We start from the raw sequence: 25,461 nt of genomic DNA on the forward strand, positions 1-25,461 counted from the left end.
AATTGAGTCTGTGGCTGGGAGCAAGGGTGCTCTGCTTCTTCTCACAGTGCTGCCGTCTTCCCCCCTCAGCCCTTTCTAGTTTGAGGGCATTTTTGGTTTTGGATGAATATACTGTTGTTTGTATCATCGTGTCTCTTTTTTAGATCTCTGTATTATCTGTTGAGAATTCCCTGGAGAAGAATTCAGTTATTTGCAGATGAAATCCAAGTGGCATTTAGTTGGTTTCTTGTGAGCTGAGAGTACACTACCTAGGAGGACAGGATAGATGTTGCAGTGGGCAGTGAGCTAGAGCCCTTATGCTAAAAATTTGTTTATTATTAGGCACAGTTGAGAAAGTAGACTTCTGATTTTAGCAAACACTGAAAATGAGAGCAGGGTGGGAGGGCAGGAGGGTAGCTTGCTCTACTGGCATGGAGGACAGGGTTCCTTGCCATGCCTGTGACCTTGGCATTATTTCCCGCAGTCCCCATATGGGACCAGAGACTTTAAGAGACTGTTTGGTTCTCTAATGAAGTCTTGTTTGGTGGGTTTGATGACCCATATGATTTGAGATTGCTTATGTAAGGATAACTGGTTTTGTTTATTCAGATTACTGCCACTTGCACAATTGGATTTTCACTTTTAATCTTTTGAGATAGTAATTAAATATTAAATATGTAAATTGCACAGATCAACAGTTTTAATGCCTGCCTTTTTTTTTTTCACTTCTCATTTGAGGAAATGTTTATTGATTTGACAGAGACAGAGAGAAAGAGAGAGAATAGGCTAGTCTAGGGGAGGGGAGGGGAGGGGAGGGGAGGGGAGGGGAGGGGAGGGGAGGGGAGGGGAGGGGAGGGGAGGGGAGGGGAGGGGAGGGGAGGGGAGGGGAGGGGAAGAAGCATTGATGTCACCGAGAAATATCAGTGGATAGTTTCCCATATGCCCCCTACCAGCGATTCAACCTGCAACTTGGGTATGTGCCCTGATCAGGTATTGAACCCACAACCTTTTGGTGTATAGGGACAACACTCCAACCAACCAAGACACTTGACCAGGACAGTGTCTAACTTTCAAACTACAAGAGGAAAGCTTTCAACTTTGAATCCTCCTTTCTGGGATTTTTTTTTTTTTTTAAGGCAGAATTTAAAACGTTGGCATAGTGCCTTGGTCAGATGTAGCAACTTACTAGCCTTTTAAAGTTGAGTGACAGTTTCCTTAATGGGCCAAAAGTACAGTTTGAATTCACAGGTTTGCACTAACTTTCAAAGTTGGTCCTTACCATTGTTGTCCTCTGCTTAGCTAAAGACGTCATGTGCAATAAAGGACTGCCCAAGGTTTATGTCTTGTTAATCTGGTTTGTGAAGGTTGAGAAACAACCTCTGTCTTCAGATCTGTGTTTATCAGATCACCTGCATGGGCAGAGACATTCAGATATGCTGGTAAAAAGGGCTTCAGTTGGTTAGGCTATAATGTGAATTTATAACCACATGCTTGTGCATTTCATGGTGGTGGTTACATTTTCTGAGAATTGAATAAATCATGGTATTTAAAAAGATAAGGCATTACTGAATATCAGGTCTATGGCTTTTATTTACATTTGCAGTAAATGGCATTTGACTTATAACTACTTAATAGAGTTTTGAGCAACAAAAACAGTTTCATTTTGGGAAATGGGTGGGTTGTCGTTAAAACACTCCAATTTCTAGTGTAAAAAAAATAAAGCAAGGTATGTTTTGGGTACATAGACTTGCCCAGCTGCTTATCCATTTGCTCTGTTATTGACAGTAGTTATCATTTATTTAGAGGCCCCATCCTTCAAACTAGCAAGGTGTAATTAGCCCACTTGACCCCAACAGAAAAGGTTTTAGGGATGTTCCCAGCTGCATTGCATCTCTCTAGCAAGGGTTGTTGATTGTGCTTTTTGACTCTTACCAGTGAACCAGGTACTAAGAGACATGAGTTTTAAGTTTCATACTTCATATAAATTTGGAAGTTGGGGCTTAACCTCTCTTGCCCTCAATTTCTCCAAGTGTTAAATAGGAATAATTATATCTCCTTTTCCTAGTATATCATAGGTATTAGTGCCACATATAATAAGATATATAGTCACTTGGGGAAATGAAAACTACTGTGGGACACAGTGAGGACAGCTGATAGCAAAAAGCACGACCTGGATCTTTTTGGTTAAAATAATACCTTCCTAACATCCTCCAGGAAAAGGGAGTGGACATACCTGTTAGCCTTAATGTCCTTTAACTGCTAGGTACCCTCACATCAGCCCTAGTAGTAGTGAAGTTTTCACATAAAAGCCATGATTGTCAGAGCAAATAAACCCCAGGTTGATAAGACACCAAGCAGGCCACTGGGACTTGGTTAAATTGACCTATGCACAGCCCTGGGTGGTGTTTAGACCTTATACCAGAGCCACAGGGAGGGACTCTCCCTGGCTGGGCACACAGCTCATTAGCTTGCAGCTGTCTGCTGGAGTCTGGCTAAAAGAGCAGCATAACGTGGATATCAGGGCTCAGGGCAGGTGGCCTAAGAGCCCAGAGGATTGTGAGCTCTCTGGCAGGTCAGGTTCTAAACAAAGAAACACATTTGTGGGCGTGCCTTTTCTCCTCCACCTCCTGTTTCAGGAGGGAGCTGCTGTGGTAACCTGAAGCAACAGGGCACCAATGGCCAGGTTTACCGGCATGTTCATTAGGTTCACAGGGTGCACATATGGAACATTCTAGTTAGCTCCCAAGTGACTGATCACCTTTGATGGACGTGCCCTCGAAGGGGCATAAAATGTTTTTCAGAACTCACCTCACATTCTTGGGTAACTAGGATGACTACAGTTTTACATGCAATGGTTGAGTTATTCTAGAGTTTTGCAGGGTTAGGGTTAGGGTTAAGGTCTGACCTTATACAGAACTCTCCTCAACCAAGTGGTTGGGCCCTCCTCAAACTCTGCCTGCACTTTCCCTCTCCCCCTTCTCAGAACCTAACATGTCTCTGCTGGGCATGACTTGCAGTAAAATAGTATAGTGTAACTTGTTTTATGGTGGCAAATACGGTGTGCTGTATTTGAAACTCTTAACCAAGGTAATAAAACATGGACTAAATTACTACTCTGTGTCCTGGGAACAGCATTTTAAAAAGAACTAATAGACTGTATTTTCTGGAGTGGTTTTAGGCTCACAGAATTGAGCAAAAATACAGGTTCCTATCTACTCTCCTTCCTCCCCAAAATGAATTAGTATGTTGCATTTGTCATGATTTATGTACCAATAATGATGTATTATTAAAGTTTATAGTTTACAGTAAATTTCACTATTTTGGTCAGTGGTTTTGATAACTTGATATTTCAACATGCCAATAAAGTAAAATTAGTAACTTATTCTCATGCAAACTGTTTACACAGAACACATTCTGAAAAGTAGGAGTGGTAAACTTTTATTTGGTTCCTGAAAGGTATAGGTTGATTCTTTTCATTAACATAAATAAATATACAAAAATATTATACTGATTGAAACCCATGAGGCAAAATAGAGGATGCCGTTATTCTAAACATTTCATATGGCATGAAGGAAAAGACTCCTCCTTAATGCAAAAAGACAGAAGCAGTTGCTTCCCAGGCTCTGGAAGCAGGAGCATGGGGACCTTACTAACCTCTGGGGCATCTCTTCCTCTTTAAATTGAGGAATGCTGTCTAGCTGATCTAATCTCTCTTTGTAAGCTGTTCATACATGCATTGATTTAGACTTATGTGTTCATCCACTACCACATACTGAATGACAATATCAAGTGACAGTGTCACTGTACTTATCAGTGCACCACTTAATACATTAGCAGCCACAATCCTCTGTGCTCACCATGCTAGACCCTGGGCTGTGGACTTTTGTAGCTGTCTGTTTCTTCTGAACAACCCTGTGGAGGCTCTTAGTCTCCTCCTGTTCACAGGGGAGGAAATGTGAGGTTTAGAGAAGTTCAGGGGTGACTTGCCCAGGGCCAAGCAGAGCTGGATTTCAAATACAGTTACTAGTCTGGAGAGCTTTGACAACACTGTCCTTATCAAATATCAAATCTTTCACACATGCTCTTGCCCCCTCACCAAGACATGCTACACATAGTGTGTACTTAGGCCTGAGGATGGATGTCTTTCAAAGTGGGCACTGCTATGCTATGGAGAGGTCATCATTACGAGATTCACCGTGTGGTGATCTGATAGCATTTCCCAATCTCTGCACAGGAATTGGTCTTGTTCTGCCTGGAAAACAAGGTATGTGATATGAATCACCAAGACAGTGCAGGTTACTGTGCCCTGCACGAAGCTTGTGCAGGAGGATGTCTCCACATTGATGGACAGCATCTTAAATATGGTGCTGATGTCAACTGCAGTGCCCAGGATGGAACCAGGTTAGTAGCATGTCTTGTTGAGGCATAGGCATTGGCTCTCAAGTATGTGAGAAACACCTAGAGGAAAGATGACTGAACACACTAATGTCAAAACCTTCTGGAATTGAACCAAACATATTTTTGGCCGAGTAATTTTAAAGTAACCCATGGACACAGACAATAGTGTGGTGAAGGCCTGGGCAGTGGGTGCGGGGTCAATGGGGGAAAAAGGGGAATATCTATAATACTTTCAAAAATAAAAAATATTAAAAGATCAATAAAAAAATATTTAAAAGTTAAGCCCTGGCCAGTGTTGCTCAGTGATTAGAGCATCGGCCTGCATACCAAGGAGTTGCAGGTTCAATCCCTGGCCCGATTCAGGGGCTTGTGGGAGGCAACCAATTGATATGTCTCTCTCACATCCATGTTTCTCTCTCTCTTTCTCCCCATCCCTCCACTCGCTCTAAAATTAATGCAAAAAATATCTTCTAGCGAGGACCAACAAAAGTAAATAAATAAATAATAAATAATATAAAAATAAAGTTGCTGATAAAAAAATGTTTATGACATGAGAGGGAAATTGGCAGAGCTAGAAGCACCAGAAATCAGTTTCCTCACTTAGACAACTGGCAGAATCTGTCTGATGTAACATTCCTTTGCAACTCTCTGGAATCTCTTGCGATTTCCAGCAAAGCTTAGATAGTAAATTTCAGTTAATTTTAGTTAAATTGCAGCAGCTCTTAGCACATTAGTTATCTCCCTGTCCTCCATGAGTAGCCAAATCCTGAGGCAGGCAGCTGTGCCTGATTTCATGGAGTACCTTACAGGTACATTGTGGAAGCCAAGATGGACAAAATGGACCCTGTTCTCCAAATATCAGGGATCTGCACTCTGATTGCTGATTGTTGCCCCTGATCATGGATGTTCCTGACACAGGTGGGCAGCCATTGTTGCAACCCTCATTACCATTGTTACAAGCCCCTCCTCCACTGGCTGACCTGCTGTGTAATAGATTTAAAGACTAGTATCAAAAAGACAAAAAATAACAAGTGTTGACAAGGATGGGGAGAAATAGGAACTGCCATACACTACTGGAATGTAAATTGGTAGCACCATTGTAGAAAACAGTATGGACATTCTTCAGGGGGAAAAAAGGGAAAAAGAAGTAGAACTGCCATATGACCCACCAATTCCATTCCTCAGTATTTACCTAAAGAAAACAAAAACATAAATTCAAAAATATGTATGCATGCCTATGTGCACTGCAGCATTATTTACAATACCCTGGTTGTGTTAGCAATTCTAGTTCCCATCAAGAGATGAGGGGATTAAGAAGATGTGTTACATAAATACAGTGAAATGCTACACATCCATAAAAAAATGAAATGTTACCATTTGGGGCCACATAGATGAACTTTGAGGGTATTATGATAAGTGAAATCAGACAGAGAAAGACAAATACCATATGATCTCGCTTGCATGTGTAATATTAAAAAACAGAACAGAACAAACAAGACAAACAGACTCATAGAGACAGGGAACAAACTGGTGCTTACCAGAGTGGGGCAGCAATTATGGGGGTGGACAACATAGGTAAAGTGGATTAAGACATGCAAACTTCCATTCATAAGTCACAGAATAGAACGAGCAGTTCAGCGAATATAGTCAGTACTATTGTAGTCATTTTGTAGAGAGCTACTAGACTCATGACAGGGATCATTTCATACTGTATATAAAAATCAAATCACTATTGTGCACTGAAACTATTAGGATATTTTATGACACTTATATGTCAATAAAAATAAAAAGAGAGAGTGCCTTCTTTCAGTGCCCTTAATTTTCTCTGTCTTTTTTTGGGAGCCAGATCTTTAAAGAGTAGGACACTCAAAAGCAACCACACATGCAAGTAAGTTTAGAAAGTCACCATATACACCCAGGGAAAGACAGGTTAGAAAGCACCAGAGAAGATTTTAAGATTATTAACCAAAGAAGAGGTTTAGGTCATCATAATGAGCAGAAAGGACTTATTTGAGTGAAAAGGAGTTTACAACCCAGGAGTCACAGATTCAGGCAGAAACCCAGACAGAACAAGGGAAGGCAGGGTTTTATTTTGTTTTATTTCCCAGAATATTTTATTCTAAAATTATTCATAATAGGGTCTTGAAAAATATAATTTTAGACTTTAAAAAGAGTTGTAAAAGTAGCATAGAGTTCTCATATACCCTTTACCCAACTCCTCCTCCTGATACTATAACCATAAAATACTTCCCAAAAGCAAGAAATTGTGGTATATAATATGGCACATAATAGCATTGCTACAATACTGTTAATTAAATACAGAGTTTATTTGAATTTCACCAGTTTTCTCATTAGTGCTCTGCTTCAAGATCCAATCCATGACTGCACATGGGATTTAGTTTTTTCCTGTCTCCTTAGTTTCTTCTAACTTGTTCCGTAGTTTTTCCTTGTCTTTATAACTCTGACACTTTTGAAGCATGCTTGTGAGTTATTCTGTAGAATGTAAGGCAGGGTTTTATAGGAGTAAAATTTACAAGTGTTGGTCCCATTTGGGTCCTCCATGAAAATGAAAGATTCCAAGTAGGTTAACCAGGATTGGTTAATTCCAGTATGCAAAGGAGGGAGGAAAAAACTACAGGGAGGAGATAAAGTCCATGTGTCAATGCAGCATTTATTCCAGGATGTTTATAGCTCAGCCTTGAGCCTACTTTAACAACAGCTTTGCAGTTTAAAAGAGGCTCTAAGAACTGAGGCACAAGATGTGCGAAGACACCAACTCCCTATTAGCCTCCTGACTCCAAGTAACTCTTACCAATGCCTGTTCCATTTCATTTTCTCTATTATCAAGATTATATCTCATGTTCTTCTCTGCACAAAGCTACTCTTGAACATTTTTAAAAATTTGTCTCTATTGTTGAAACTATTACTGATGTCCCCTGTTTGTTCCCCGTTGATCCCCTCCACCCCACATTCATGCCTCCTTTCCCCCACCAGGCCTTCACCCCATTATTGTCTGTGTCCATGGGTTATGCATATATGCATATAAGTTCTTTGATTAATCTCTCTCCACCCACTCCCACCTTCCCTCTGAGATTCATCAGTCTGTTACACATGTCTGTTGTCTCTGGATCTATTTTGTTCATCAGTTTATTTTGTTCATTAGATTCCACATATGAGTGAGATCATGTGATACTTGCCTTTCTCTGACTTGCTTATTTCATTCAGCATAATACTCTCCAGATTCATCCATGCTGTCCCAAAGGAAGACAAACAATTCAATTAAAAAATGGGCAAAGGACCTAAATAGACACTCTCCAAAGTGGACATACAGATGGCCGAGGGACATATGAAAAAATGCTCAAAGTCACTAATCATCAGAGAGATGCAAATTAAAACCACAATGAGGTTTCACCTCACACCTGTCAGAATAGCTACCGTCAATAAATCAACAAATAACAAGTGCTGGCAAGGATGTGGAGAAAAGGGAACCCTTGTGCACTGCTCATGGGAATGCAGACTGGCACAGCCACTATGGAAAACAGTATGGAGGTTCCTCAAAAAATTAAAAATGAATCTGCCTTTTGACTCAGTGATCCCACTTCTAGGAATGTATCCTAAGAAACACCAATCTTCAACAATTAAACAAAAAAAGCCAGCAACCTCATTAATACATTACATGATTTATAGGTCTAGTTTTTCAACAACAGAAATATCACAAGACATATAAAGAACTAGGAAAGTATTAAACAAAGGAAAAAAAAAATTTAATTAATTAATTAATGGAAAACATCCCTGAGATAGACCAGATGGTGGTCCTATTAAGACAGAGACTCTAAAACAACTTAGCAATGTTCACAGAGCTAAAGGAAGTCAGAGACAGAGAGAATAATGTATGAACAAAATGGAAATGTCCATAAAAATATAGAAAACATAAAAAAGAACCATAAAGAAGTTCTAGAGTTGAAAAAGTGTGATAACAGAAATGAAAAATTGACTGGAGGGATTCAAAGGCATATGAGTAGACAAAAGAAAAAAAATCAGCAAACTTGAGAACAGGACAATTGAATTATCAAATTTGAGGAACAGAAAGGAAAAAGAGAGGTGAATTGACCTTTGGGATCTCATCAGTGGGATCAGCATAATCACAGCAGGAATCCTAGAAGGAAAGGAGAGAGAAAGGAAGAGAAATTACTTAAATAAATAATTGTCCAAAATTTTCCAAAGTTGAAGAACGGCATGAATATAAACATCCAGGAAATTTAATGAACTCCAAGCAGGATAATTTCAGAAACCCATATTTAGGCACATTATAATAAAACTGTTTAAAGACAAAAGACACAAAAGAAAATCTTTTAAAGTGGGCAAGAGAGAAGTGACTCAGCACACAGAGGAAGCACCAATAAGTTTATTAGCAGTTTTCTCATCAGAAAAGATGGACATCAGAGGCAGCACATAGATATAGTCAGAGTGTAAAGTTAAAAACAGTAAACCAAGAATCCTATATCCATCAAAACTCTCCTTCAAAAATTTAAACATTCTCAGAAAAAGCTGAGTAAGTATGTTAGCAGCAGATCTACCCTGCAACAAATGCGAATGAGAGTTCTTCAGGTTAAAATGAAAAACAGGCAATAACTTGAAATCTTGTGAAAAAGTACGGATTTCTGTTAAAGGTAGGTACATGGACAATATAAAAGCTAGTTTTATTGTAACTTTGGATTATAGCTTTACTTTTTTGTTTTCTAAATGATTTAAGAGACTAGTGCATAGAAAAGCTATTATTCTGTGATTTTTAAAAAACATTTGTATACAGACAGAATTCTGTGACATCAGTAACTGAAAGAGTTGGCGATTGAGCTGGAAAGGAGCAGCATTTTTTATGGTTTTGACATTAAGATGGTATAAATTCTGATGAGGCTGGCATAACATTAGGATATTAAATGTAATCTCCATAGCTATAGAATGTATACAAAAGGAAATGAGAAGGAAAATAAATAAATAAATAATTTTATTACAAAAAATTAAATGCACACAAAAGACAGAAATGCAGGAAAAAGAGGGACAAAAAAGGTATGAAGCATATAGAAAATAAATAGCAAATGATTTAAATCACTTCTTATGAGTAGTCAATCTAATATAAACTAATTAAACTCAGCAGTAATATGATAAGAGTTTGGCGTAATGTTTTAAAAAACAGCTGTCTATAAGAGACCCACTTTAAATTCAAAGACACAGATAGGTTGATATCAGAAGATGTAAAAGACACTTCATGCAAAGAGTAGCCAAAAGATGACAGAACTGGCTGTACCAATATCAAACAAAATAGACATTAAGTCATAAAACGATTATAAGAGACAAAGAGGCACATTTTACATTAGTAAAATAGTTAATACAGCAAGAAGATAAAACAGTTACAAATACTTATGCACATCATAATGCTATCAAAATATATGAAGCAAAAATATACAAAGCTGAGAGAAATAATTGTTCTGTTAATAATAGCTGGAGACTTCAATACTCTACTCCAAATAATGGATAGAACAGCCAGATAAATGAGGAATTAGAGGACTAAAACAATACACTAAACCAAGTAGATCTAACACATAGATAACACTGATAAGAACAGAATGCACATTGTTCTTAAGTACAGTCAGGACATTCTTCAGGTTAGATCACACATTAGGCCACCAATGAAGTCAATAAATTTTAAAAGATAGAACTCTTACACTTGATCTTAGCCAAAAGGCCGAGAAGCGATTTAGAACTCTTACAAAGTGATCTCTGACCACAACAGGTTGAAGGTAGAAATTAATAACAGAAGGAAAATGGGAAAGTTAAAAAATTCATAGAAATTAAGCAACACACTTTTAAACAACCAATCGATCAAAATAAAAAATTAGAAAGGGAAATGAGACAATACTTAGAGATGAATGAAAAAAACACACACCACACATATCAAGACTATGGGACACACAAGTAATGCTAAGAAAGAAATTTATACCTATAAATGATCACAGTAACAAAAGAGCTTGAACCCAGCCAGTGTGGCTTAGTGGTTGAGCACCTACCCAGGAACCCAGTTCAATTCCTGGTCAGGGCATGTGCCTGGGTTGCAGACTTGATCCCCAGTAGGGGGTGTGTAGGAGGCAAACGATTGATGTTTCTATCTCTATTCTTCTCCCTTCCTGTCTCTCTAAAATCAATAAAAACTTTTTTTTTTTTTTTAGAAAAGGTCTTAAATCAACAACCTAACATTACAACAGAAACAACTAGAAAAGAACAAACTCAACCCATTGGTAGCAGATGGAGAGAAATGCTAAAGATTGGAGCATAAATAAAGTAAGGAATAGAAATTTGAGAAAATCAGTGAAATTAAATATTGGTTAACAAACTTATAATATTAACAAAATTCACAAACCTGTAACTAGTTTGACTAAGAAAAAGAGAAGACCCAAAAAACTTAAATCAGAAATGAAAATAGAAACTTGACTGTCCATTCTACAAAAATAAACAGGAATATGAACAATTTTAGTGAAAAAAATTTGGATAATATACATAAAATGGACAAATTCCCAAATCTAGCAAGACTAAACTATAGGAAATAGAAAATATGACAGACCCCCTCATTAGTAAGGAGATTAAATCAATAATCAAAACTTCCTAGATCCAAAATGGCTGCAGAGAAGGTAGAAGCAAGGTACCCATACCTCTTCATTGTGCCAAATCAGATTTACAGGTAAATTACAGCACGATCAGCTTGAATGACCAACTGACAGACAGCTGAACAGAAGTATTACATCTGAGGATTTATAGAAGCTACACAGAGACTGATAAGGAGGGTTGGCCCCTGCCCCGAGGTATGGCAGCTGGGAAGCTGGAGAGATACCTTGGCTGCAGAAGTTCCCCCTGAGGAGCATGGGGTCTCAACCCAGTGCTGGGGCCCCAAACCAGAACACCAGGGCCAGGAAGAGGAGACTGCATAGCATCTGTCAGCAAAAATCACTGGGTAGACTGTCTGCTGGGAAGAAGAGGGAGTCTGCTAGAATTACAGGTGCTCACTTCATGGGCCAACACGCACAGGAGCTTGTTCTTGGGCACTCGGGGCTCTGGTAGAAGGAAAATGTCTTTGGGCAATGGGAGTCATACAGAGAAGGTCTGGGCAGCATGGCTGCATGGGGAGATCTGGAGGTTTGGCTACTGAGGTCCTGGACCTGAATCAACATCCCACGCCGCCCTCAGGTGCCATCTCCCAGGGCTGGGCTCTCCTGTTCTTATAGCACCAACTGGGGGAGTACATAAAACTGGTTTTCCGAATACTGTTGACACTAGCCTGCCATGCTCGAATCCAGCAGAAAGGACTGTTGGTTGCACCCAACAGAGACCTGTGGTGCACTCTTTTCCTGGAGAAACCGTAGGCAGACACTCAGTCATTGAACTGTGTGGCTTTGAAACAGGGGCCAATCTTTCCTCTCCTGCCGAGTGTTTAGCAGGTCCCACCCCCAAAGGAAGACACCCTTGTCAGGATCTCTGGTGGTGTGGCTGTGGAGCTAAGGGGAGGTGTGCCATGGGGCCGAGCACCAGCCCCAGTGGAGCACTGCCTTGACCTGTATTCCCAAGTCCTGCTGGCCCCACCCTGGTTCAGTTCCACTGGGAGTGGGGTTGGGGGGAAGGGAGAACAGCTCAAACCTGGGACCTTCAGAATGCAGCTCCTTTGGGGACTCTGATGACATGGCTGTGGAGCTAAGGTGAGCCTTGCAGCTTGCTCCCCTCCCATGGACTGGCTCTATCCCCAGTGGAAGGCTGCCTTGCAGGCCCCAACCTTCTGGGCTCAGTTCTGCAGGAAGAAGTTGCTTCCCCTCAGAGCCGAGACATTTGGAGTGCACATTTCTCAGAAGCTCCAGTCCAGGGACTCAAGCAGGTGTGGCTACAGAGCTCAGGGAGGGGTTCAGTTCTATGTCCACCCCCACCCCCCAGCAGCCCAGCTGGTGCCACCCCTAACAGAGGGCTTTCTTGATCTGTTTGCCTAAGTCCTACTGACTTGCAGTGGGGCCAGCCCACAGCACCCAACCTGAACCTGTGTTGCACTCATGCTGGGAGTTGGAGACTGTAGCAGAGACTAAGTGGTATGGCTCCAGAGTAGGGGCCACATTTTTTCCATTGAGTGCCTGACTACACTGCCCCTAAGTAGGGCACGCCCTAGCCCCGACCTCCTGACCCAGTTGCTCCACCCTACCAAGCTTGGGCCATGTGCAGAGGTCAGTGGGGCATGGTCATCTGGGGCCCACTCTACAGCCTTTCTTCATAAGACTTGGGAGGAAGTCCAGGTAACCTCAGAAGTGGGGCAGAGTAGCTAATAGGTGGACGCTGACCTCACTGAGCCTTGGACTTTTACTGAATGCCCCCAGCTCAGAGCTGCAGGAAGCCAATCCTGGTACACAGCGCAGCCACTCCCCCACATACCCAGGCACAGTAGATGCAGGCACAAACAGTGAACAGAATGGTAGCTTCAGACAGGTAGCCCAAGGCTGGTTACACACAACGTCTGACATTGCCCTGCACCAGAGCCCTGGCCAAGTGGACCCAGAACCAACACAACCAGTGGTGAGCTTCTGACCACACTAGAGATTCAGCCAGCTAGCCACACAAATGGTGCAAAGGGGAACTCCGCTCAACACCAGAACCCGCCAGGAACAACTCTGCCTTGGGGAGCAGCCCCTGAACAGCAACTCATTCATGGTGAATGAGGTCTAGCCTTACAGTCAGCCAGCCTGAGAGGTAACTCTACCCATGAATGGGCCATCAGCTTTCAGTACTCAATTACAACAGAAGAGGGCACATAGCCCACACCAGAATTACTTCTGGAGCACCTAGCTCAGGTGATATGGAAGACTAAACCACTGAGACCAACAACGCACCTACATCAGAAAGCCCTCATAACAAGCTTGGGAATCATAGCAGATGCTCCTAATACACGACAAACACAAAAAAGCAAACAAAATGGGGAGACAAAGAAGCATGCCCCAAATGAAAGAACAAGAGAAATCCTGAGAAAAAGTATTAAATGAAATGAAAGCAAATAAAATACCAGATGCAGAGTTTAAAACAAGGGACATAAGGATGCTCAAGGACCTGAGGAGAAGAATGGATGATCTCAGAACTTAAACAAAGATAGTAAGCATTAAAAAGGACACAGAAACCATTAAAATGAACCAGTCAGAAATGAAGGATACCATATCTGAAAAGAAGAATTCACTAAAAGGAATCAACAGCAGGTTAGATGAAGCAGAGGATCCAAACAACCATTTTGGGTGTAAGACAACAATAAGCACTCAAGTGGAGCAACAAAAAGAAAACAGAATTTTTAAAAATTGAGGAAAGTCTAAGGGACCTCTGGGAAAGCATCAAGCATAACAAGATCTACATCATAGGGTACCAGAAGGAGAAAAATGTGAGTAAGGGCCCGAGGACCTTTTTGAAGAAGTAATGACTGAAATTTTCTCTAACCTGGTGAAGGAGAAAGTCACACAAATTCAGGAAGCTCAGAGAGTCCCAATCAAGATGAACCCAAAGAGGCCCACTCCAATGCACATCATAATTAAAATAGCAAAAGTTAAAGGCAAAGAGAGAATAATAAAAGCAGCAAGAGAGACAGAGTCAGATACCTACAAGGGAGCTCTCATGAAGAGGCTGTCAGATGATTTCTCAACAGAAATACATCAGGCTAGAAGAGACTGGCATGAAATGTTCAAAGTAATGAGAAGCAAGGACCTACAACCAAGACTGCTCTATCCAGCAAGGCCACCATTGAAAGTTGATGGTGAAATAAAGAGCTTCCTAGGAATGGTGGGGTGGAGGGTGGGAGTCATGGAAGCTAAAGGAGTTAATTACCATCAAACTAGTATTACAGGAAATATTAAAGAGCCTGTTTTAAGAAGAAGAAGGGAAAAAGAGAAATAGAGGAACATAGGTATAAAGAACAACAAGGCAATAAATAATTACCCATGCCTAATAACATTAAATGTAAATGGGTTAAATGCTCCAATAAAAAGACATGGGGCAGCTGAATGGATAAGAAAAATATGGTGTCTACAAGAGACCCACCTCAGAACCAAAGACTCACACAAGGATGAAAATGAAGGGGTGGAAAATATATATTGCATGGAAATGAAAAGAAAAAAAAAAAGTTGGGGTAGCAATACTTATACCAGACAAAATAGACTTTAAAACGAAGGCTATAACAAGAGACAGAGAAGAACACTGCATAATGATAAAGGGAACAATTCAACAACTGGATATAACCCATGTAAACATGCACGCACCATAGGAATACCTGAATACATAGAGCAAATTCTGATGGACATAAAGGGAGAGATGGATAGTAAAACAGTCATAGTAGGGCATTTAAACACCCCATTGACATCAGTGGGTAGATCTTTTAGACAGAAAATCAACAAAAAACAGCAGCCTCAAATGACACACTAGACCAGATAGGTTTAATGGATCTCTTCAGAGCATTTCACCACAAAGTAGCAGATTATACATTCTTCTCAAGGGCATATGAAGTGTTTTCTAGGATGGACAACATGTTAGGACCCAACACAAGTTTCAATAAATTTAAGAAGATTGAAATCATATCAAGCATCATCTCTGACCACAATGCTATGAGACTTGAAGTCAATCACAAGAAAAAAACTGAAACGTGTAAAGGCTAAATTATGTTGTTAAACGATGAATGAGTTAACAATGAGATCAAGGAAGAAGTCAAAAGCAACCTGGAAACCAAAAATGGGAATGAACATTAGAACAATATCTATGGGACACAGCATTCCTAGAGGAAAGTTCATGGCATTACAGGTGTATCTCAGGAACAAGAAAAATCTCACATACACAATCTAACATTATACTTAAAGGAACCAGAAGAGAATTGCAGACAAAGCCCAGAGTAAGTAGAAGGAAGGAAATAATAAAGGTCAGAGCAGAAACAAATGTCATAGAGACTAAACCAATACAATTCATCAATGAGACCAAGATCTGCTTCTTTGAAACGATAAACAAGATTGACAAACCTTTAACCAGACTCACCAAGAAAAAAAGAGAGAGGACCCAAATAAAATCAAAAATGAAAGAGGAGAAGTAACAACTGGCCCAACATAAAGTGTTGTAAGAAAATACTATGAACAACTATATGCCAACAAGTTGGACAACCTGGGTGAAATGGGTAAATTCCTAGAAACATGCAATCTTCCAAACTTGAATCAGGACGAATCATAAAATCTGAAAATATCAATTAGAACTAATGGAATTGAAGTAGTGATAAAAACAAAATAAAAAACCCACAAAACCTCCCAGCAAACCAAAGTTCTAGATCAGATGGCTTCACAGGTGAATTTTACCAAGCACTCAAAGAACTAAAACCTATCCTCAAACTATTTCAAAAAAAACTCAAGGGAAGAGAAAGCTTCCAAGGTCATTTTACAAGGTTAGCATTATCCTAATCCCCCAAACCAGATAAAGACACTACAGAGAAAGAGGATTACAGGCCAGTATCTCTGATGAACATGAATGCTAAAATCATCAACACATTATTAGCAAAACAGATCCAGTAATACATTAAAAAGATTACACACCATTGTCTAAGTGGGATTTATTCTGGAAATGCAGCATTGGTACAATTTTTCCAAATCAATAATTGTGATACATTACAGAAACAAAATGAAGATAAAAATCACATGATCTTATCAATCAATGCAGAAAAAGCATTCGATAAAATCCAGCACCCATTTATAATCCCTCTATTCTCAGCAAAGTGGGAATAGAGGGATCATACCTCAACATAATAAAGGCCATATATGAAAAACCCATAGCCAATATAATACTCAATGGGCAAAAACTAAAAGCCTTTTCTTTAAGAACAGGAACAAGACAGGGATGTCCACATTCAGCACTCTTTATTTAATGTAGTACTGGGAGTCCTAGCCACAGCAGTTAGATAAGAAGAAATAAAAGACATCCAAATTGGAAAAGAGGAAGTAAAATTGTCATTATTCACCGATGATGAGATACTGTACATAGGAAATCTCTAAAGACTCCAGCAAAAAGCAAACAAACAAAAAACAACTAGAACTGATAAATGAATTTGATAAAGTAGCAGGATACAAAATATCCAGAAATCAGCACCAATAAAGAGCTATCAAAAAGAGAAATTAAGTAAATATTTGCTATTGCAGCACCTACCCCCCCCCCAAAAAAAACACAATAAAACATATCTAGCAATAAATTTAACCAAGGATGTAAAAGACCTGTACTCAGAAAATTGTAGTGAATATTGAAGGAAGAAACCAAGGAAGATACAAATAAGTGGAAGCATGTACCATGTTCATGGATTGGAAGAATTAACAATTAAAATACCTATACTACCTAAAGCAACCTATAGATTCAATGCAAATTCCATCAAAATGCCAACAGCATATTTCACAGATATAGAACAAAAATTTCAAAAATTTATTTGGAACCACAAAAGACCCTGAGTAGTTTCAGCAATGTGGAGAAAGAAGAATGAAATTAGAGGTATCTACCTGGAAATAAATGAAAATGAACACAGAACAACCCATTATCTATGGGACACAGCAAAAGCAGTCTAGCTAAGAAAATATTAAAACTTTCAATTTGTTAATCTTTAACAAGATAACTGCTAGTTTATTTCTATATTCTGTAATGTGCTATTTCATTTAGTTCTGCTCTAATACTATTTTTCTGCTAACTTTGGACTTTTAAAAATTTATTGAGGTATAAAGTTAGATGGTTGACATGAGGTCTTTCTTTTTTAAATACAAGTATTTGCCACTAGGGATCTTTTCTCTTAGTACTGCTTTAACTGAATCCCTTAAGTTTTGGTGTGTTATGTTTTCATTTTTACTTGTATCATGATATTTTATACTTTCCCATGTGATTTCTTCTTTTTTCTAAATTAAAATGTATTGTGGTGACATTGCTTAACAATAGGATCATATAGGTTTCAAGTGCACAATTCTATGATACAGGATCTGTATATTGCACTGTGTGCCCACCTCAAAGTCAAATCACCTTCTGTCACCATATATTAGGCTCTTTTTACTCCCCACCCCTTCCCTCTGGCAACCGGCACTCTGCTCTCTGAGTCCATGAGTTTCATTGTTATATGCCACATGAGTGAAATCATATGGTTCTTAGCTTTTTCTGACTTATTTCACTCAGCATAAGATTCTCAAGGTCCATCCATGTTGTTACAAGTGGCAGTATTCCATTTTTCTTATGGCTGAGTTGTATCCCATTGTACCCATGCACCACATCTTCTTTATCCAGTCCTCTATCACAGGACACTTTGGTTGTCTCCATGTCTTGGCCACTGTGAATAATGCAGCAATGAATATAGGGTGCATATATATCTTTGTGAATACATGTTTTTGAGTTTTTTGGGTATATACTCAGGAGAAGGATGGCTGGGTCACATGGTAGCTCTATTCTTAACTTTTTGAGGAATCGCCAGACTACTTTCCACAGTGGTTGTACCGGTCTACATTCCCACCAGCAATGAATGAGGGTTCCCTTCTCTCCACAACCTCTCCAACACTTGTTATTGCTTGTCTTGTTAATAATAGCCACTCTAACAGGTGTGAAGTGGTATCTCACTGTAGTTTTGATGTGCATTTCCCTAATTGCTAGTGAGGTTGAACATCTTTTCATATATCTATTGCTGTTTGTATGTCTCCTTGGGAAAGGCGTCTGTTCAGGTCCTCTGCCCAGTTTTTGATTGAGTGATTTGTTTAGCATTGAGTTTTATGAGTTATTTATGTATTTTAGAAATTAAACCTTTGTCTGAGCTGCTGTTTGCAAATATCATCTCCCATCTGGTTGACTGCCTCTTTGTTTTGTTGTCAGTTGCTGGCTACTTTGTCAATAAATTATCTGCCCATATATCTGTGGCTTTGTATCTGGGTTCTCAGTTATGTTCCACTGATCTATATGTCTGTTTCTGTGCCAATATCATGCTGTTTTGATTATCATAGATATGTAGTATAATTTGATATCAGGTAGGTGATACCTCTGGCTTCATTCTTTTTCTTAGGATTGCTTTCACTATTTGGGTGTCTTCTGTGGTTCCATACAAATCTGATTATTTTTTTTGTTTTATTTCTTTTTTAAAAATGGCATTGGGATTTTGATGGGGATTACATTAAATCTGTATGTTGCTTTGGGTAATGTGGACATTTTAACTGTGTTGATGCTTCCAATCTATGAACATGGCATATTTTCCCATTTTGTTGTGTCTCGTTTAATAATGCTTTATAAGTTTTCAAAAAATAAGTCTTCCTCATTCTTTGTTAAGTTCATTCCTACGTATTTTATTCTTTCTGTTGCAGTTGCAAAAGGAATTGGTTTTTGTTTTCATTTCTTTTTCTGAAGTTTCGTTGTTAGTATACAGGAAGCATTGGATTTTTGTACATTGATTTTGTATACTGCAACTTTTCTGTATTTTTCATTGTTTCTAATACTTTTTGGTGGAATCTTTAGGGTTTGCTTCGTACAGAATGATATAGTCTTCAAAAGTGACAGTTTTACTTCTTCCTTCCCAATTTGGATGCCTTTAAAAAAATCTTTATATATTTATATTTATATATTTATATTTATATTTATATTTTTAATTTATCTTTATTGTTGAAAGTACTCCAGATATATTTTTCCCCCCATTGAACCCTTCTACCCTGCACCCACCTCCTGACCCAGGCCTTCACCACACTATTGTCTCTCTCTCTTGCCTGATTGCTCTGGCTAGGACTTCCAGAACTATGTTGAATGAGAGTGGTGGGAGTGGGCATCTGCTGAGGTCCAGCCGCAGCGGGAGTCAGGGGTGCCGAAGGTGGGCAAGGCGTCGGCACTGGGAGACAGCAGACTACATGACTCGGAGGTGGTGTGACACTGTTCCACTTTATTGAGAATCAACATAATCTTTTATACTTTCTTTTTTGGCTATGATTACATTTTTTCGGTTAGCAAGCAAGAAATATTCCCAGGTTAAACAATACAAGTTTTGATTTCATCAGAATGGAACAATTTTGACTTTTATTTTTTAGAATAGAGGAGAAAGGAAAAATCAGTGACCTATAGAGTGATAGATGTGGCTTTGTTTGCAGCGGTAATATATTAGTGTGTGAGACAGAAACTTTATATAATGTTTGCCTGTGGTTACCACTTCTTATGGTTATATTTTAACTATGGACCTATTCTTAAGCTATTATATTCTTCTTGCCATTTTCTTCTAAGAAAAGAGTGCCAATAGCTATTGATTAACTGCTTAAGAATGCTTTTCATTTGTTTCTTTGGGAGCAAGCACCAGTGTGGCCGCTGCCTTGCCAAGCGTTTCATGGAGGGCAGGTTTTCATACAGAACATGCCTTCCATTTACATTAACTATTTTGATACCGTTCTCATTGTAAGCACCTGTATAAGGCGGAGGAGGGTCTGGTAGCCTTTTCATACTGTTAGCCCTTTTTAGGGGGATGCCACAATCTGCCATTTATTCTATGTGCTACCCAGGGTGGTCCTTGTACAACAGGCGAGGGGCGATGGCCTTTTTCCTGTCCTGGACTAATCCTGCATTCATAGGCAGAGGCACTTGAGGATAGGCGGCCGTGTGAGCTCAGCTTTCTCTAGTTCCTCCATAAATGCCTTATTGGGGGCGCCAGGGGGAGTTTTCCTAGCTACTTCTAATAACTATTTGTTAAAGCATCCGGCACATGTGATAGTGACTGGACTTGGGGAAATCGGGATTTCTTCAGAAGTGAGAACATTGTTTACCATTCCCAGGTTAGTTATTGATTTATGGCCCAAAATCCCCCTCCAAGGAGGAGAAGGGATATTCCCATTAAGCCTATTACTCCCACCCACATGCCACGTCCTCTCCTCAGAAGACGCCTTCCTTGAAGCTTCCTCTCCATGTCCGGATCTTCTCAGACGACATGGTTGGGAGAGGAATTCATATGCATTTTGTATTGTGCAGAATGTAGCTACCTGTTCGGGGGTTGTGTCATAGAAGCACCTTTCCTACAGGAGCTTATAGCAACATTCATTGTTTGGCTAAGTTCTGTAGGGGTGGTTTTGGAAGGTCTTTCAACTTTGGCCAAATCCCACTTCGTAGGAAATTTTTTCACAGCGCTGTTTCCAAGTGTCCACAAAGAGCTGCTGCTTGAAATCCTACACATGCACTTCTCCCATACTGGTGTGCTCGTTTCACTACCTGGATTTTGGTTTCCTCTTCTTTCTTTGAAATGACAAGCCTTCTTTCCAAGGTCATCCCATCTTTGGGGAAATTGACAAAATGCATATGAATTCCAGGATGAAAACTCACTCCAGAAGGATGAAATGCATGTGTTTCTCTCTGAAAGAACACTCAGCCACTAGTTTTTTGCTTGCTCCTTCAAAGTCTTTGTAGAAACGTGTATTTTCACTGGTGGAATAAGTTTTGGGATGCATTGTTTCATCTCTTGCAAGCCTCATGTGCAGCCATCTATGTTGTTTCCTCAGACAATGTGCAAAAATGCGGATTATGTATCCCAAATGACTTGAAATCCAGGAAAACGCACACTGCATCACCCTTGCTGAAACACGCTCTTTCACCTAATGCATTGAGCAGATTCAAGAAGGCAGAAAAGAAGGGCATTTTGCAGTGAAATTCAGACGGGCACATACAAAAGGTCATTTCTATTGGTTGCAGAGTGCAAAAGCATGATTGGCTTCATGTTCTCCATGAAACCCTGATATTTCCAGGTGCCCTGAAGTAGGACTTTGAAGAAAAAGTGTTTGCGTGTCTATTCGCAAAAAGAACTCTAAGTTGTGTATTCAGTGCTGGAGAGTGACACAGTCTACATATGTTAAACAGCGTTTTTGAGCGCACCAACATGCTTAAAATGGAAACTGCTACAAAGTGTGTGTAGCATGGAGAAAGAGGCATCTTTCTAGGAGAAGTTTGCCTTATAACACATCCCAGAGAAGAGGACCTTTCAAAAGTGGACTTCTCTTGAGTTGTGGTTGTTTGTGTGTGTGTGTGTTTTAATCATAAGTAGTTCTGTGTCAATTGATAAGATCATATGATTTTCATTATCCTTCCTTTTGTTAATTGATTGATTTACATATGTTGAAACATCCTTGTGTCCCTGGAGCAAACCTCACTTGATTGTGATGTATCATTTTTTGATGTACTGTTGTTGCTCAGGATTTTTGTATCTGTATTAATCAGAGATATTGGTCTGCAGTTTTCTTTTCTGTGTTCTCCTTGCCAGGTTTTGGTATTAGGGTTATGTTGGCCTCATAAAATGTGTTAGGAAGGTTTGCCTCTTTTTTAATGTTTTGGAAGAATTTGAGAAGTATAGGCTTTAAATCTTCTTTTGAACATTTGGTAGAATTTTCGAGTGAAGCCATCTGGCCCCAGATTTTTATTTTTGGGGGAGGTTTTTGATAGTGGTTTCAATTTTCTCACTACTGATCATTCTATGTAGATTGTCCAGTTCTTTGTGATTTAACCTAAGATGATTATAGATTTCTAGGAACTTATCCATTTTTTCTAGATTACTGAACTTGGTAGCATAAAATCCTTCAAAGTATTCTAGTATGATTCTTTGTATTTTTGTGATGTATGTGGTAACATCTCTTTTTTCACTTCTGATTTTGTTTATATGGGTCTTTTCTCTTTTTTCCTTAGTGATCTAGTCAGGGATTTGCCAATTTTATTAATGTTTTCAAAGAACTAGCTCTTTGTTGTATTAATTTTTTTGTAGTTTTTTTGTTTTCTGCTCTGGTTTTTATTATTTCCTTTCTTCTGCTGACTTTCAATTGTTCCCTTCTACTTTTTCTAGTACTTTAAGATGCAATGTTAGGTTTTTTACTTGGGATTTCTCTTTTTTTGTTTTTGTTTTTTAAAATTGTCTTTATTTTTGGAAATATTACAGATGTCCCCCATTTCCCCCCATTGACTCTCTCCCCGACCCACTCCCGACCCCTCCCCAGGCTTTCATCACATTATTGTCTGTGTCCATGGGTTTTGCATATATGCATATAAGTTCTTTGGTTAACCTCTTCCTGTCCCCCAACCACCCCCCTTCCCTGTGAAATACATCAGTCTGTTGCATCCTTTAGTGTCTCTGGGTCTAATCTGTTCATCAGTTTATTTTGTTTATTAGCTGCTTCTTAAAGGAGACCCTTCAACATTTCCTGTAATACTGGTTTGGTGTTGATGAACTTCTTTAGCTTTGTCCTGTCTCTGAAGCTTTTTATCTGATCTCCAATTCTATTTTTTCTTAATTTACCTTTATTATTGAAAGTATTACAGATATCTCCTTTTTTCCCCACTGATCCCCTCTGCCCAGCATCCAGCTCCACCCCCCATGTCCTCGAGCCCCCCTTTGCCCCCTCGGCCCAGGCCTTCACCACACTACTGTCTGTGCCCATGGGTTATGCATATATGCATGTAAGCTCTTTGATTAATCTCTCCCCACCCAGTCCCCCAACCCCTCCTTCCCACTGAGATTCATCGGTCTGTGCCATGCTTCTTTGTCTGTGTCCCTCAGTCTATTTTGTTTGCCAGTCTATTTTGTTTATTTTGTTCCTCAGTCTATTTTGTTTATTAGAGTCCACATGCGAATGAGATCATGTAAATCTGAAACAGGAAGAATTGGAAAATTTTTATAGGCTAATAACAACCAATGAAATCGAAGCAGTAACTTAAAAAGCACAACCCAGCAAACAAAAACCCCGGTCCAGATGGCTTCACAGGGGAGCTTTCTAATTCTTAAGTTGTTCAGTTAGATAGTTTACTAAAAATTTTTCTTGCTTTTTGAGGTAGGCCTGTAGTGCTATGAATTTCCCTCTTAGGACTGCTTTTGCTCTGTCCCATAGATTTTGGGTGGTTGTGTGTTCATTTTCATTTGTTTCCAGGGAATTTTTTATTTCTTTCTTGATCTTATTGGTAACCCATCCGTTATTTAATAACATGCTATTTAGCCTCCATGTGTTTGAATGTTTTTGAGTGTTTTTACTGTGGTTGATTTCTAAATTCATGCCTTTTGACCTGAGATGCTTGATATGATTTGATTCTTGAACTTGTAGAGACTGGTTTTGTGTCCTATCACATAGTCTATCTTTGAAAATGTCCCATGTACACTTGAGAGGAATATATGTTCTGCAGCTTTGGAGTGAAATGTGCTGTGAATATCAATTAAATTCATCTGACAGGGTGCTATTTTGAGTCACTGTTTCTGTGTTGACTTTTTGTCTGGAAGATCTACCCAGTGAAGTCAGTGGGGTGATAAAGTCCATGACTATGGCTGCATTGCTGTTGATCTCTCCCTTACAGCCCTTAAGGTTATTATGGATAAGTCTTTATTTATGGGCTTTTAAATTCTTTGTGCCTATGTTTCTCTCTCTATTTCTTCTTATTATTATAGCAGTCCCTGTAACATTTTTTGCAATGCATCTATTTCTACTTCTCATTAAAGCAGTTCTTTTAACATTTCCTGCAATGCTGGGTTTGGGGTGATAAACTCCTTTAGCCTTTTCTTTTTGTCTGAGAAGCTCTTTATTTCTCCATCTACTCTGAATGATAGTCTTGCTGGATAGTGTTGTCTTGGTTTCAGATCCTTGTTTTGCATTACCTTGAATACTTCATGCCATCCCCTTCTGGCCTGTAGAGTTTCTGATGAGAAGTCATCTGACAGCCTTATGGGAACTCCTTTGTAGGTAACGTAATGCTTTTCTGTTGCTGCCATAAGATTCTCTCTTGGTCTTGAATTTTTGACATTTTAATTATGATGTGTCTGGGTGTGGGCCTCTTTGGATTCTTTTTGCTTGGGACTCTCCGTGCCTCCTGAACTTGTGTGACTTTTCCTTCAGCAGGTTACGGACGTTTTCTGCCATTGTTTCTTCAAACAGGGTCCCTAACCCTTGCTTGCTTTCGACCTCCTCTGGCACTCCTGTGATGTGAATATTGTTACATTTCATGTTGTCCCACAACTTCCTTAGACTGTCTTCCTGTTTTTAAATTGTTTTTCTCTCTTAGGATCTCTGATTGAGTGACTTTTTGTACCCTGTCTTCTAATTCACTGATCCAGTCCTCAGCTTCCTCTATCTGCTGTTTATTCCTGCCAATGTATTTATTTCTGCTATGTCATTCTTAATTTCCTTCATAGTTTCCATATCTTTTTTCATGCTGTTGAGCATCCTTACAATCAGTACTGTGAACACTATATCTGATAGATTGCTTATCTCTGTTTCATTTAGCTCTTTTTTGGTAGACTTTTCTTGTTCTTTCATTTGGGGCCTCTTTTTTTGTTTACCCATTTTGGCTGCCTATTTGGGTTTGTTTCTATGTATTAGGTAGGCTCGCTAGGACTCTCAGATTTTTTTGGACAGTGTCTGGTACAGGCCAATGTCAGATGCTGTTTGTGACTGTCCCTGAGTACCCTGTTTGGAGCTATCAACAAAACAGAGGTCCCTTCTGTTGGTGCTGGGGCATTTGAACAGGACCAAGATGCACACCAAAGTCTGCTTTTCCTAGGCCTACGTCCAGAAGCAAGTCAGGCAAACATTCAAAGCACCCTGAGTTCTGCCTCTGCCTTCAGGCTGATTAATCTGATTCTCTTAATGAGCCTCAGGCTGTAGAAACTCCACGGGGTAAAGCAAGAGATTTTCTAGCAGGGCAGAGCAATTTCTTCCCCCTCAGGCAAAAAAGCTGCTTGGGAGGTAAATGTCTGCCTCTGCAGTATGGGGGAATGGCTGGGCACAGCAATCCAGAGGGGTGCCCTCTGAGCTCTGTCTCCAGTGCCCACAATCCCAGATTCTCCTCACACAGCTCCAGTCCACTCTGCTCGCCCTCTGCTGGAACTCAAGGTGAGTGGCTGCACATGAAACTTTGTGTGTTGCCTGTTTAAGGGGGTGCCTTGCATTTTCAGCCATTTCTCCCTGGCTTACAGGAACCCAGCTGCTTTTCACCGCCAGTTGTTATGTGGGCACTCTTCTCAGTTCTGGTGCTCTTGGCTGGGAAGCCCAGCCTGGGGTTTAG

This window comes from Miniopterus schreibersii (genome assembly GCF_964146895.1).
Source record: "Miniopterus schreibersii genome assembly, chromosome: Y".
Classification (NCBI taxonomy): Eukaryota; Metazoa; Chordata; class Mammalia; order Chiroptera; family Miniopteridae; genus Miniopterus; species Miniopterus schreibersii.